The following is a 13629-nucleotide window of genomic DNA, read 5'->3' on the forward strand; positions in this document are numbered from 1 at the left end:
TGAGACTCGCGGTCCCTGAAATGCATAGTAAGTTTCTCGATATTAAGTAGATATATAGAGACTGGTTATGAGAAGCCAGTATATGTGTATTTTATATGGATGTGGGTCCAGGAACAATCTCCATATAAATAGGAATCGGGGATTTTGTATAAAAACCTGGGTCAGAAGCGAGCATGTTCATGCAAATGGAGTTCCAGCAATTTTCCTTTACCCAACGTAAAAGGTTGCTCTCTCATATACAATTTTGGGTCCGGATTTTTCTTTGGATCGACTGCATTTCAATACACACACTTTGCGTCCCATTAATGTTACATTGGTAAAGACTAGTCAAGGGGTCCATATCTGTCACCTCTTCCCGCTAACGCTTTACCAGTCTAAGGGAATGGACCCATTCTGACAGACAGCCATTTCAGTCTAAACCAACCACCCAACCCAGCAAAGCACTGGAACGCTGCCATTCTGTGTTAAAAGACATTTGAATGAGGGAGAGTTTGTTTGTTTGGGGTTTTTACGTTGCATGAAACCAGCGGTTATTCAGCAACGGGACCAACGGCTTAGACTACTTCCGAACCACGTCGGGAGTGAACTTATATCACCGGAAATACACATCTCTCACTCCTCAGTGGAATGCCAGAGAATCGAACTCGCGGCCACCAAGGTGGCAGGTCGCGACCATACCGATCACGCCACTGAGGTGCTTGAGGGAGATAGTGGTTAGGCAAGTTAAAAAACTAAAAGTTAATGAAATTGAAGGGTAGCCAATAAGCGTAGGACAACTGGGTGCAGCTAGAGGATGATTGAAATGCTGAAAACACCCTCTCCCCGACTCAAAGTATTGCCCGTTGAAACAGCTTAAGGCCTGTCCACACGACCCGGCCTGATCGGCGGACCTCCCCCTCTAAAGGACTGTCCACACGATTGGGCCTGATCGGCGGACTTCCCCTCTAACGGGCACACTTGACGGGCAAACCGTCAAATTGCCCGATGGGTCTTTTAGCAAAATCACCATGGTGGTGCCCGATGGCTTGAGCTTCGATCCTGGCAGATGTACGTTAACCATGTACATTTCTTATGCCGAGCCATTCTTTGCACCATATTCTCTTTCATCACACACAAACCAATCATCATGCAACATAATATCATTGCGGTAGGCACCATATTTATCATACCGCACTGAACACACTACTGCCATCGTCGGGCACGCCCACCCGTGTGGACAACATTCACGGGTAAGCCCGCCAGATTTGGCCCGTCAACCCCGGAGCACGCCGATCAGGCCTGCTCGTGTGGACAGGCCTTTAGAATGAATTATTTTTTGAACCAGGTAGTACTATCTTAATTAAGATTAGCTCAACAGTTCCTCGGAGAACCTTAAAACTCGTTAGTGGGTTTTGAAAGCACTTTGAAACGGCTACAAAATATTGTCACTATTAATACATCCCATTTGGTCGCGTAATTACGAAATTCATTTGAATAAGATAATTAATGATTTTTCAAATTTTTAAATAAGATGTTAATACTATTGGAGAAGTTTGAAATACTGATTTTCAAAATAAAGCTCATCAAAATAAAATCAGTTCCTCCCTTCGTATAACATTCAAAACTATCAAACACCCATCATACAACCTAGGTTACTAATTCAAACATCAAAGTGTTACAGACCTCCTTAAATTACGACAAAATCGAAGTCTTAAAAGGCACAACGAGCGTTCAAACTAAAGATTTACACTTATAATCTGCAGACCCTATTTCAGGTCTAGTTTAATCTTAACTATGAAGTCCAGAGGTCTCCACCCATGAACAAACTAAACCGCCTAACTGCCCATGCTACCTTTGTGTGGAATACATTCGAGGCCTAAAATCATTAAAAAAAATGAACACCGGCTTCAAATGAAGTCCATATTAATAACATCAATATTAACCTAAATCCAAAAAAGCAATGGACTCCAGTAAAAAAGCTCAAATTCTTCAAATTTCATTTGGACTTTTTCTGCTTTCACTGGATATTATAACTTCTACCTCCAACAAAACTTGAAAATATCTTTAATCAACCTTAAGAAGCAGTGTACCTGCAAGGACCAGTTTTCTTTTGCACAACTGCAAAGTCCAGTGGGTCTATTCATTGGTTATCCACCTTAAGAAATTAAATTTCTGGAGCCTTCAGTAAGTCACCTTAGTTTACTTCTAGTAAAATCACCACGTTCAAATACAGCTTCTAGGAAGCTAAACATGTTATAAGCACCACCATTCTATCAGAATAGTATTAAACTTTGTAGTAAACTCACTTTAGTGTTTGAAATAAAGTACAAAAAAGGCATTAAGCTCTATCACCTTACATACTTACAGCTCGGTGAAGAGGGGCAGAAGATAAGAGTGCCATTATATTTAACATTTTATCCAGATGTATGCTAGTGTTCAAGTTAGCCTAGTGCTGATACTGTTCAAGTGAGCCTAGTGCTGATACTGTTCAAGTGAGCCGAGTGCTGATACTGTTCAAGTGAGCCTAGTGCTGATACTGACAGTTTTCACTAACATATGAATCTTTTGGGACAAAATTACCAGATTCAAATATACTTTGTTTAGACGTGAGGATTATATAAAGAGCTTTATCATGAGAAATGGGCAAATCAACTTTTATTTACAAACATTGCAGTTTTATTTTACTTCAACTGAAAATATTTCAAAATCATTCAGACATCTTCACATCTTCCTCCAGATTAAGTCTCCCAGGTTTCCTGTGGATTAGAGCCTTCTAGTTGTACACCTCAATCCTGGGACCGCAAAGTCCTGTTGAAACTTCACTGTACCGATTACACAAAAGGAATTTTTGCAGAATTTGAAGCTCAGTAGCATGAGGTTACTAATGCTTCTTATTTAATAGTCCAAGTCCTGTCGAGAGTTACAATAAAGTTAAGATTTTTAAGGCACAAAAATGTTATGAATTCACAACCACTAAAACCTCATGTTTTTTTTAAATAGCTATTATTGTACGATTTATGTTTACGGTATTAACAATTAGTTAGTTTCGCCTATTCTTTACTAATAAAAGCTTAAGGTCAAAATTTATTCACTTAACACTAAACCATTGATTTACTAATTCAAACAATTAAGCAAGCGATACTTTATATTAACTTCTTACAACATACATTCCTGAGCCCTAATATCCTTTATAATGCAGTGTTCGTTTGAATTATGAAACATTGCACTTGGTACTTGCAACTATTTTAATGCATGTAAAAATAAGATTTAACTACATGTAGTGAGTAACATACAAAACGGTTGCAATTATAAAATTTTTATTAAAATAAAATACTTAAACATCTTTAGCTAGGTAATTTTGTCAACGTGTAATATAGGTTCCCCCTTAGAAAGGAAGAACTGGTTTACAAGATCACAGCCACCTACCTATCACGTACTTAATTCACTATTTAGGTCAAACTAGGGAACAACTGGTTATTTAAGTATGCCCAGTTTCGCCAAAGTGTTAACAACGATCCACTGGTCACGCTAAGAGTAGCTTGCCAGAGTATCCAATAAAGGGAAATGTGCTTCTAAAACAAGGAACCTCTTAAAGGATGACAGCATTGGTTACATAGCTGCCACCAGGCAAGAGTTAGTATCAGATAATCAAGCTACCCACAAAATGCACTTCGGATAATAAAAATTAACAGCAGAATTGCGCGCATACTATTTCCATGGGTTTTTGCTAGCGTACAAGCATTAAAAACCATTCCAACAAGGATATATATCCTTGCCCAATCTTTCCTTATCATAACCTAACCTATCTCCTACATTGTGCATAAAAGAGCTTATTAAATTTTGCTACAACAAAAAATATTTAACTTGGAAGAGCGCTATATATTCATAGATAAGGCTAATTTTGACTTATAAGACGACAAAGTTTACCCTCATGCTATACCCCAAAACCAGATCCAGTATAAGTGGTCCTAATTTGTTTACTGACTAATTCTCGAGGCGTCCCGTACATCAAAATTAAACCATACGTACCCCAAAACTTAATGCTAGACGAGAGCACAGACAAAATAAATCCACATATTTTCTTATGTTTTAAGAGGGTTCTTGGACCTACCAACCTGAGAACTCAAGAGGAACTTACACAGAGCTGTACGGATATTTCTCTCACGTTCCTGATAAGTTGTGCTGAACAAGAAATTCCCTATCATGCCCTAGTTCACTCTCCACATGAAACCGCCAGTTTTTTCAATATTGGAGTCCAGGAATATACTGCACCAAATTTAGTTTTTAGACCTTTCAAACACTAGACAAGTAGACCTCTTAACAAAATGACAGACAAGTAGATAGTATGTGACACCAGTACAAAAGCACAGTAGACAAAAGTAGAAAAGTATTAAAGATACAAGTAGACATAATTAGATCAGTGCAAAATAAACAAGTAGACAAAAATTAGACACTTATAAAAGATGCAGGTACAATAGACAAAAGTAGACCAGTGCCAAAGATACAAGTAGACTAAAGTAGACCAGTAGAAGAGATACAAGTCGACAAAATTAGATCAGTACAAAAGATGCAAGTAGACAAAATTAGACCAGTATAAATGACACAGGTATTAAAGATATAAGCAGACAAAAGTAGACCAGTACCAAAGACAAGTAAACGAAAGTAGACCAGTGCCAAAGACAAGTAGACTAAAGTAGACCAGTACCAAAGACAAGTAAACGAAAGTAGACCAGTGCCAAAGACAAGTAGACTAAAGTAGACAAGTACCAAAATAAAAGTAGACCAGTACCAAAGACAAGTAAACGAAAGTAGACCAGTGCCAAAGACAAGTAGACTAAAGTAGACAAGTACCAAAATAAAAGTAGACCAGTACCAAAATACAAGTAGACAAAAGTAGAAAAGTACCAATGATGCAAGTAGACAAACAGTAGTCAAGTCGACCTCTTAAAAAAGTAGACTCAAGTAGACCTCTTAACAAAAATGTAGACAAGTAGACCTCTTAAAAAATAATTAAAAATCCAACTATGAAAAAATTCTTTACCACTGGCCTCCAAGAACCTTCATCTTCGTCACACACTTTCAATAACCACGAAACTTGTCCCCATGCTTCCAACAAGGCTCAACTTTCACCAGAGGTTTCCTGTGAAGTCTGAGGTAGATCTATATTACTATTCCGCGGCGGCCTAGAGTATGGCAGATGCGGTTTTTCTATGCAGTTTTACCTCCTGAACATGAATTTTGGTCATTCTAAGCCCTCATTCCGCGGTAAAGTAGACTATGGGAGTTTGCGTTTTCCTACGTTATTTTACTTACTGAACAAGAATTTTTAAGGAATATTTATTCGGACGACTGTAATTAACCCCCAGGGGCCAGAACTAAACACGGCGAAATACATTGGATGCCCCAATCCCTAGTGGATGTCGTATCCGCGGTTACGTTCCTTGCAGTCCGTGCGGAACTATTCATTAGAATTACCCTGCAAGAAACGTAACCGTGAATACGACATCCACTAGGTATTGGGGCGTCCAATGTATTTCGCCGTGTTTAGTACTGGCCCTTGGGGGTTCATTAGAGTCGTCCGAATAAATATTACTTTAAATTCTTGTTCAGTAAGTAAAATAACTTAGGAAAACGTCAACTGCCATAGTCTACTTTACCGCGGAATGAGGGCTTAGAATTACCTGAATTTTGAGTAATATTTATTCGGACGACTGTAATTAACCCCCAAGACTAAACACGGCGAAAAACATTAGAGGCCCTAATCCCTAGTAGATGTCGTATTCGCTGTTACGTTCCTTGCAGTCCGTGCGGAACTCTTTAGAATTACCGACCTCTCCTCAGAAAAACCTCAAGTAACCTGAAAAAAGTAAGGTTATCAGCGGTTCTGTACATGGTAGACAAAGTCTACCATGTACAGTCCTTGGGCCACCTTTGTAGGAGCAGCGCAGCCACCCCGACAAAGGTGGCCCCATTTGACTAACCTTTAAACTAAAAATAATGTAAAATTTTAAAAGATTAGTATTAAGTTCGTATAAAAAAAAATCTGAAGCAAAACGGCTGTTACTTAAACTCTCTTATCCTATCCTACTAACATTCTTAACCTCTAGTCAGGGTAATAGATAAAATTTCCCTATCAAGACATTTTAATAGATATTTAGCATTGCAATGTTATAGAAAGTTATTTCTGCAGTTTTGTAGGATCGATACTTTATTCTGAAGCAAAGAATGCTTTAGTGAATTTTAAATTTCAGACAACTAAGCGTTAAAGTCTTCAAAGTTAATTTTTTTTTTTTTTTTTTTTTTTTTTTTACTTTTTTCAGTGCATGTTTTGGAAACACGGCTTACCTGCATATTGAAGATACACTAACACTAATCCTATGCAGTCTGGCTTCGTAACTTCCACTATCCTGAATAGAGCCAAGTGTCAATTTTTACAACAGTATCTATTCACTAAAGTTCCTAATTCCTTCAAAAATTGTTGGCATGAAAAAAAAAGTCTCGATGGGCTTTAACACTTACGCTCAAATTCCTCAAAATTATAATTAAAATAGTTAAATTGCTAAATGCTCTAGTATCAAAGTAATTCAATGGCTACCACCTACATCTGTCTAGACACAAAGCTCGGGAAATAATTACAAGCATGCAGACTATCAAGGTTAAATACACCACTGTCAGCCGTTGCTCACACATGATCCTAACACGACAGATTTACCAAATAAGAAGACAGAGAAATAAGTAATAACTGAAATACGACGATACACAAAGGCTATAGGCTATACATATATAACTATAAAACGTTAAAAGATAGTTACTCGTACTTATCACTTTATTCCGCAGTTTTATCCTCACCCAAACAGACTACTAGAAATTAAAACGAAGTATAATCACACGAACACAGAATAACTATCTGCCAACACCGGCACTACTGAACGGAAAATGACTCACCGGAAGCATCTCTTATTAACAACACAAATCCGACAATCGCCTCTATGCCAAGGACTCTGTAAACAAAGAAAAATAGCTCGCTGCTCTTTCGTCCTTCCCAACATCTAGACTTCTGTCTGTATTTCTTGTAAGGGTGGCAGTACGGTACGGTATGGTACGGAATTACTGTACGATATGGTATTTTTCCACCTGAAAGAATGGTACGAAATTACGGTACTATATTACTTTAAGTACGATATGGTGCGAAATTGCGTTATTTTGTCCGTACTTATTTAATCCAATGTAACTGTTCACTGTCCAGAATAATCCAGATGACAAATATTGACTTTTTGATTGATAGGGTAACCTCATTTTTCCCTGACGAATGATTTTAGATACAACCTTGGAAATTCAAATTTTTAGGAAATTCAAAGGAACTCGACATATTTGAAGGGAATTCTAAAGAAATTGGCATTAAGATTTTAATTTGTGAAAGATCATATTTAAAATAGCTGAAAAGATTAAATACTCTATACTGAGTCTGAGAGAGAATAATGAGAAACGTGCCTACGTGGCTACATTAATACACCACGAAGTCAGTGGCGCAGGACAGTGCTAGTCGGTATGAGTGTACGGATATGGCCTCGCTTCCGGTCCCCGGGGCGGGTTTGGGATCCTGGGGACTGGGACTAGGTCTAGGAGTGAGCCTCACTGTCGTCTGTAGATTACTAGACTGTCGCTGTCTAGCTGAACGAGTTACAGCTTTCAGTTCCTGTCCACCACACACTACAGTTAAGGTAATTTGCTGCAGCTTGCTTAGTAGCTTATCGAAATTGAAATTTGGTACAGTCGCGGTGCGCAACTTCGTTCGTCACCTGCAATATGGTAAGCACCAACTGTAGTTGGTGGTGCAATGGATAAGGTGTTTCAGACATCCAGTGTAAGAGTGAGGATTTGATTTCCTTTGGTTTACTTCACTGAAAAACTTATCTTAGAGCTTTCATTAACTAACGAGATTCGGTGGGTAAAAAGTGGTAAAAGCTTTCCCACTCCTGCCCCTGGTACTACAGTAACCTTCCTATTTGGAAAACTGGAATGAAACGACTCAGGTTCAACAAGATATGCTGGCAAATATACTACACTTGGTACAGTACAAGTATGTGTTTGTATTGTGAATTTGTGATTAATTATTATATCTCTATAGTCAAAAAAATATTATCTAAGGATTTTTGTTTATTAATGTGAATGATGATAATTTAGTTTTTTGTTTATATCGTAGATGTGAAAGTATAGTCCATTCATAATTCATAATAAAGTAGGAGGCCAATGTTTACATCTCTTTAGTATTTCCTATTACTGTAGCCTATTATGGGCTAATTGCTTTGATTAATTATAATTCTATGGTGAAAATGCAAATGTGTATATTATGTAGGTTCAAATAGACTAACAGGAACAAAAATAATTGCAATTCTAGTTGACCCGCCTTCCATTCTCATTTTGTAGGCCTAATAAAGTTTTACAGACTGTAATACAATTGTAAACCTAATCGAAAATGAAAATATAGTTACTCTCTCTCTCTCTCTCTCTCTCTCTCTCTCTCTCTCTCTCTCTCTCTCTCTCTCTCTCTCTCTCTCTCTCTCTCTCTCTCTGACACAAACACACAACATATTTACAGTAATCTCCACTAACAGCAAAAAAGTTGAAAAAAAAAATTTTTAAAAACACAAATGTAGTAGCCTATTCATTTCCACGGAAATGTAATGGCAGAGGTAGGACATTACGGTGTGAATTTTTCTTTAATTATACGGTTCTTTGGATATGGTACGATCACGTCGGTACGATATTTTTAAGCTATCGGATTGCGACATTTTTTCCGTACCGTACCGTACAGCCACCCTTGATTCATTGTCGCTTTTAGTATTTATTCCTTTCAAGCGTTCGAGATTAATTGCCTCACTAAACTAATTTTATTTTTCCAAATATTCCTTTATTCTGTTACCACGTTTGTTAATGCTTTATAATCATGGCGTCGATGACACAGGCAGTCACGAACCATGAAAGGCAAGTTTTCCTATTTAGAAAGTCTCCCCTTGTTATTGCTTTATTATTAATCATTTGCATCAGTATGTGCTTTAACATTTTTCATCCCTATTTCTCTCGTAATTTGCTATATTATGCTCATTGTAAAAAAATTAATACATTCAATTTATCTAAACTTATTTGCTGTATAAAACTTGAATATTAGTTTTCCAAAATCGCTTTCCTGGATTTTACAAAATGTTTTTAAATAATGAAAACTGTATTGTGATCTAAGTAGTTAAGAGGCATTGTTTTGCAGAAATATATATATAACAGAAATCATTCCAGGATTATTGTTACTTCGAATTGTACTAGTTATTCCTTACAGAAGTATTTTCCAGGTACATGTGACTAAAGATGGTTAAATCCAATAATCTAAACTGCATCATTACCAGAGATGCAATTTGAAAGTTAAGAAACTTTCTAATGCAAATAGCATTGGCACATTGAAAGCGTCATTAGGTCTAAGAATTGCATTGCAAGCACTAGATGAACCTTGATATCGGGCGTTGACCTCGGAAATAATACCAGTAAATAACTTCTCTTCTCGTGTGACCTTCTTCCTCACGTCTCGGTCTCAGTTCCCACCTGAAATGACGCTCTGAAAAACTGCGACAAATATTCAAAGGGTCATTGCAGAATTTTTTGCATCATCAGATACCAAATATCAGTGTTTGTTTGTGTGGTGCTTTTACGTTGCATGGAAACCAGTGGTCATTCAGCAACGGGACCAACAGCTTTACGTGAAATCCGAACCACGTCGAGAGTGAACTTCTATCATCAGAATTACACATCTCTGACCCCTCAGTGGAATGCCCGAGAATCGAACTCGTGGCCACCGAGGTGGCAGGCAAAGACCATACTAACCACGCCACTGAGGCGCTTATATCAAAGTGTTACCTCAGGCTTCCAACAACCTCAGACTTTCCTCTCTGGCTTGCAAAGACTCCACACAATGTTTCTTGCTTCCAACAACTTGACGCTAAAGAATTCTAAGAACTTAGCATCTTCCCCTTAGACTTTTAAAAACGACCTAGAACTTTCGTCTGAAACTTCCAACGAGCCAGAACATTCACCATAGCCTTCCAACGAATAGTTCAGTGGCTGCTTATCATAATATTTTATATATTTAACAGCTATTTATTTACTTTTTAAATTACATTCATCTTGTGCTAGCGTAGGGTTTTGGTCTCATTATGCCTTATAAGTAAACACATCTCTCTGCGACCCATTGTACTGATCGTCGCTATAGGCCTATTAGAGAGGGAAGTTTGATAAAAAACTGCTTATATATAAATTTGATCAAAATCTGCTTATAAATCACATCAGAACTGAGCGCTCACACTGTCAGAAATGAGGGTAATTTATATAAGAAATGAATGAGACGGCAAGTCCTGAACCTAGGGACGTGACTTACTGGACTATATCTTGGACTAAGGAATTTGTTTGCAGGTGAGCTTTCTTACTGGAAATCGAATCAACATATTCCGTGCAAAATTTTAGAACAAAATGTTTTATTTGACTAGTACGAATGTTAGGAAGGCTAAGCCCATCGTTTGCAACTTATGAAATGTGTCTACAGTATTAGAATTTTGGGTTTGATTTGGAATCCATCCACAAGCAAGTGATTTCTGGAAGTGAAGCAAAGACAAAATACAAAATTCGTGGCTTGAAGTTAAAATATTACTCTGTCATCCCTAAATACATACTTACATACATAGTGTATGTACATGAATGCTGTATATATGCATTTTTCGAAGATTTACTCATGAAAATTTTCCTCCCGTTTTCAATTCTCTGAAATTCGACGATACTTTGTTCATAAATTTTATGTCAGTTATAATTTCCAGAAGTATACCATGTCTTCTAACAGGCTTTATTTGAATTATATATATATATATATATATATATATATATATATATACATATATATATATAATTCAAATAAAGCTGTTCATAAATTTTATGTCAGTTATAACTTCCAGAAGTATTACCATGTTTCCTTCTAAAAGGATGTAATTTTGCATTATATATATAAAGATCTCCTATATATATATATATATATATTTATTTAGAATTATTATTTATATATATCTATATATTTATATATATATATATTATATTATTTATTATAAGTAATATATATTAATTAAATAAAGATATCATAAATTTATATCAATTTAAAATTCCAAGAAATATAACCAAATGTTCTTAAATTTTACAGGATTTAATTTGAATATAATAATATTTATTTAATTATAATATATAATAATATATATTATAATTATAATATTATAATATATATAATATATATATATATGATAGGGATTATAATTAATGATATATTTAATAGCATAATGTGATGCACTGTGACCTTTTTGGAATGCATAGAGAACAGAGCCGAAGCAACGACCCGAGAAAAGCTGATAAATTATTTCTGGGTGGCGTGATATGAAAACTGCATAGAAAGACGGGTCAATTTCGTCCTGTAGTTATGCCAGTTCATGGGTCTTTTCAAAGTGCCTTTGGGAAACTAGTTGTAGCCAGTAATATGAGGCGTTAACGAAGTGTGCATTCGTGTGTGCGTGTGCGCCTCTTCTATTCATAATGGTATCTCTAGCAAAGTCTATGGGAAGGCTTGCACAAAGATTCGTGGGAGGAAGGCAAAGCCACGATGGCAGTGCCTAAGTGTTTTTAAAACAGTGAGTGAGATATTCCGGCTGCAATGGGTGAGTTGCATTACTTTAGCCAAAAAGAATGGCTTGTTACATAGTGTAAGAATGTTTAATCTTTAATTTTGTCTTTAAACTTATGTGTGCTAATGAGTGTGTTTCTCGTGTCTTTGAAACAGACGATTCTGGCAAAGGGGGACCAAGAGTCCTAGGGGGACAGAGTCCCAGATGGGAGAGACAATTGGTGTGACAAATTACTGTTTTAGACATTTTAATGTTGGGGGGTTAACTGAGTTAAGTTAGTCTGTGAGACTTGATTTAGACTTTATTTATTATCTTTTCATTGTTAAATAAATAGTTATTTTTTATATAACTTCGCCTCTCATTTTGATTACCTGTTAGAATGGAGAGAAATAGGTGGAGAGAGAGAGGAGTTGTCAAGAGAGAGAGGGTGCGAGAGAGAGAGGGATCGCTTGGAGAGAGAGAGAGAGAGATTGTGTCAGTTTGCCTGACGCTCGGAGTTCCACGTTTACCAAATAAAACGAGATGAATATCCCGTTTTACATATATTATTATATATATATATATAGATATATATATGTATGTATATTAGATAGATAGATAGATATTAGGCTATTTGGAATCTGGTGATACCAGGAAGTATATGAATGTGGGGAAAGATTTATTTATTTATTTGTAAATAAGCAAAGTCAAGAGTGACCGTCACTGTAACTTTAGCGTCAGGGATCTGGCAAATACACAGTCATCTGCTCTAATGAAAATTGAGCAAAGTCATATTACTGTTGTTTTGGTCGACTGTTTACCTGGATTAAGCAGTAAAATCTCTAGTCCAAGGCCACGGAGACGATGGCCTTGGCTAAGGGCTGGATTATTCAGGTTGCCCTTTCTAAGGATACGTGTCAGCTGCTATCGAACGCGTGTCCATTTTGGGAGCAAATTTTGTTTTATGAATCCACTACCGAGAGAGACGTCTGGAAAGATACTATCACGTGTCCTTCTCGGGTGTACACTCACTACTAAATATAGACAAACCTTCTTGTTAACTACAACGAGAACTTTGGCCTAAAATCAAAAGACGCCTCTTTCGATCCTTCTTTAGTCAGTTTCTTCTTGTCCTTAGTTTTCTTTTTGTGAACATTTTGTCCTCAGACTACCAACATATCATACCAACACTAGACGTTACCTTCCTTGAATTTATCATGAAATTACAAAAGTTCGTTTAATGGAGAAACTACTAAAGCAAAGACTTGACTTAGAGTGGTCAGCTTGTAAGAGCAAGGTTGTGGTTCAAAAGAAAGTATTCATTAGTTCCAAGGAATCAGAGATCTGGAAAACAATATGATTCCACAAGTTCCAGGTACCACATGGGACATAGAGATAGCCTCAAGTGATAGAAGATAAAAATAATTCATCTTGCTAACGAAAGAGCTGCATGAATGCTATGAATAAAGGAACCAAGTGCAAACTTGCTTTCTGCAAAACAGAATTCCATACAAAGGAACCAGCGAACTCTGAAAAGTTAAGAAAAAACTTAGGCTAGGTGGACCAATTTTGACAATAGTGTTGGGGTGGGGGGCTAAGGGCGACGGAACAGTCAAGGTAAGTAACAAAGGGAGCAGCTTTACACGACTTTGCGACTCCTGAACTTTCCAATTGTCATAAATCGATGACCAAAGTTATTGTCACGCCACTTCACAAAAATATGATAGGCTAATCAGTCGACCAACAGTCAGGAATACCAACCTTAATTTCTCCACACCTTTTAGGTCACATAAAAATAAAAAATGTCTAAATAATCAACAGAGACATTCTTGAATTACTGATTAATTCTGTGGCATTCAGGCTGCCAAGCCACGACTGGGACGCATCTGCTATTCAGTACCTAAGGCAGTGAAAAGAGAGAGTTGGAGTGGTCGAGCAGCAAGACAAGAGCTCCAGAAAATGAAGAAGGGTA

General features: G+C 36.9%; 1 long non-coding RNA gene across 1 annotated transcript; it reads right to left on the bottom strand.

The window, feature by feature from the left end:
• Positions 1-2616: 2616 nt before the first annotated feature.
• Positions 2617-6921, bottom strand: LOC135204064 (uncharacterized). Its single transcript, XR_010312082.1, has 2 exons — positions 6798-6921; positions 2617-2889 (listed from the first exon to the last, which is right to left on the bottom strand). It is a non-coding gene; the product is annotated as an uncharacterized LOC135204064 (long non-coding RNA).
• Positions 6922-13629: the final 6708 nt, after the last annotated feature.

Source organism: Macrobrachium nipponense, chromosome 44, assembly GCF_015104395.2.
Source record: "Macrobrachium nipponense isolate FS-2020 chromosome 44, ASM1510439v2, whole genome shotgun sequence".
Classification (NCBI taxonomy): Eukaryota; Metazoa; Arthropoda; class Malacostraca; order Decapoda; family Palaemonidae; genus Macrobrachium; species Macrobrachium nipponense.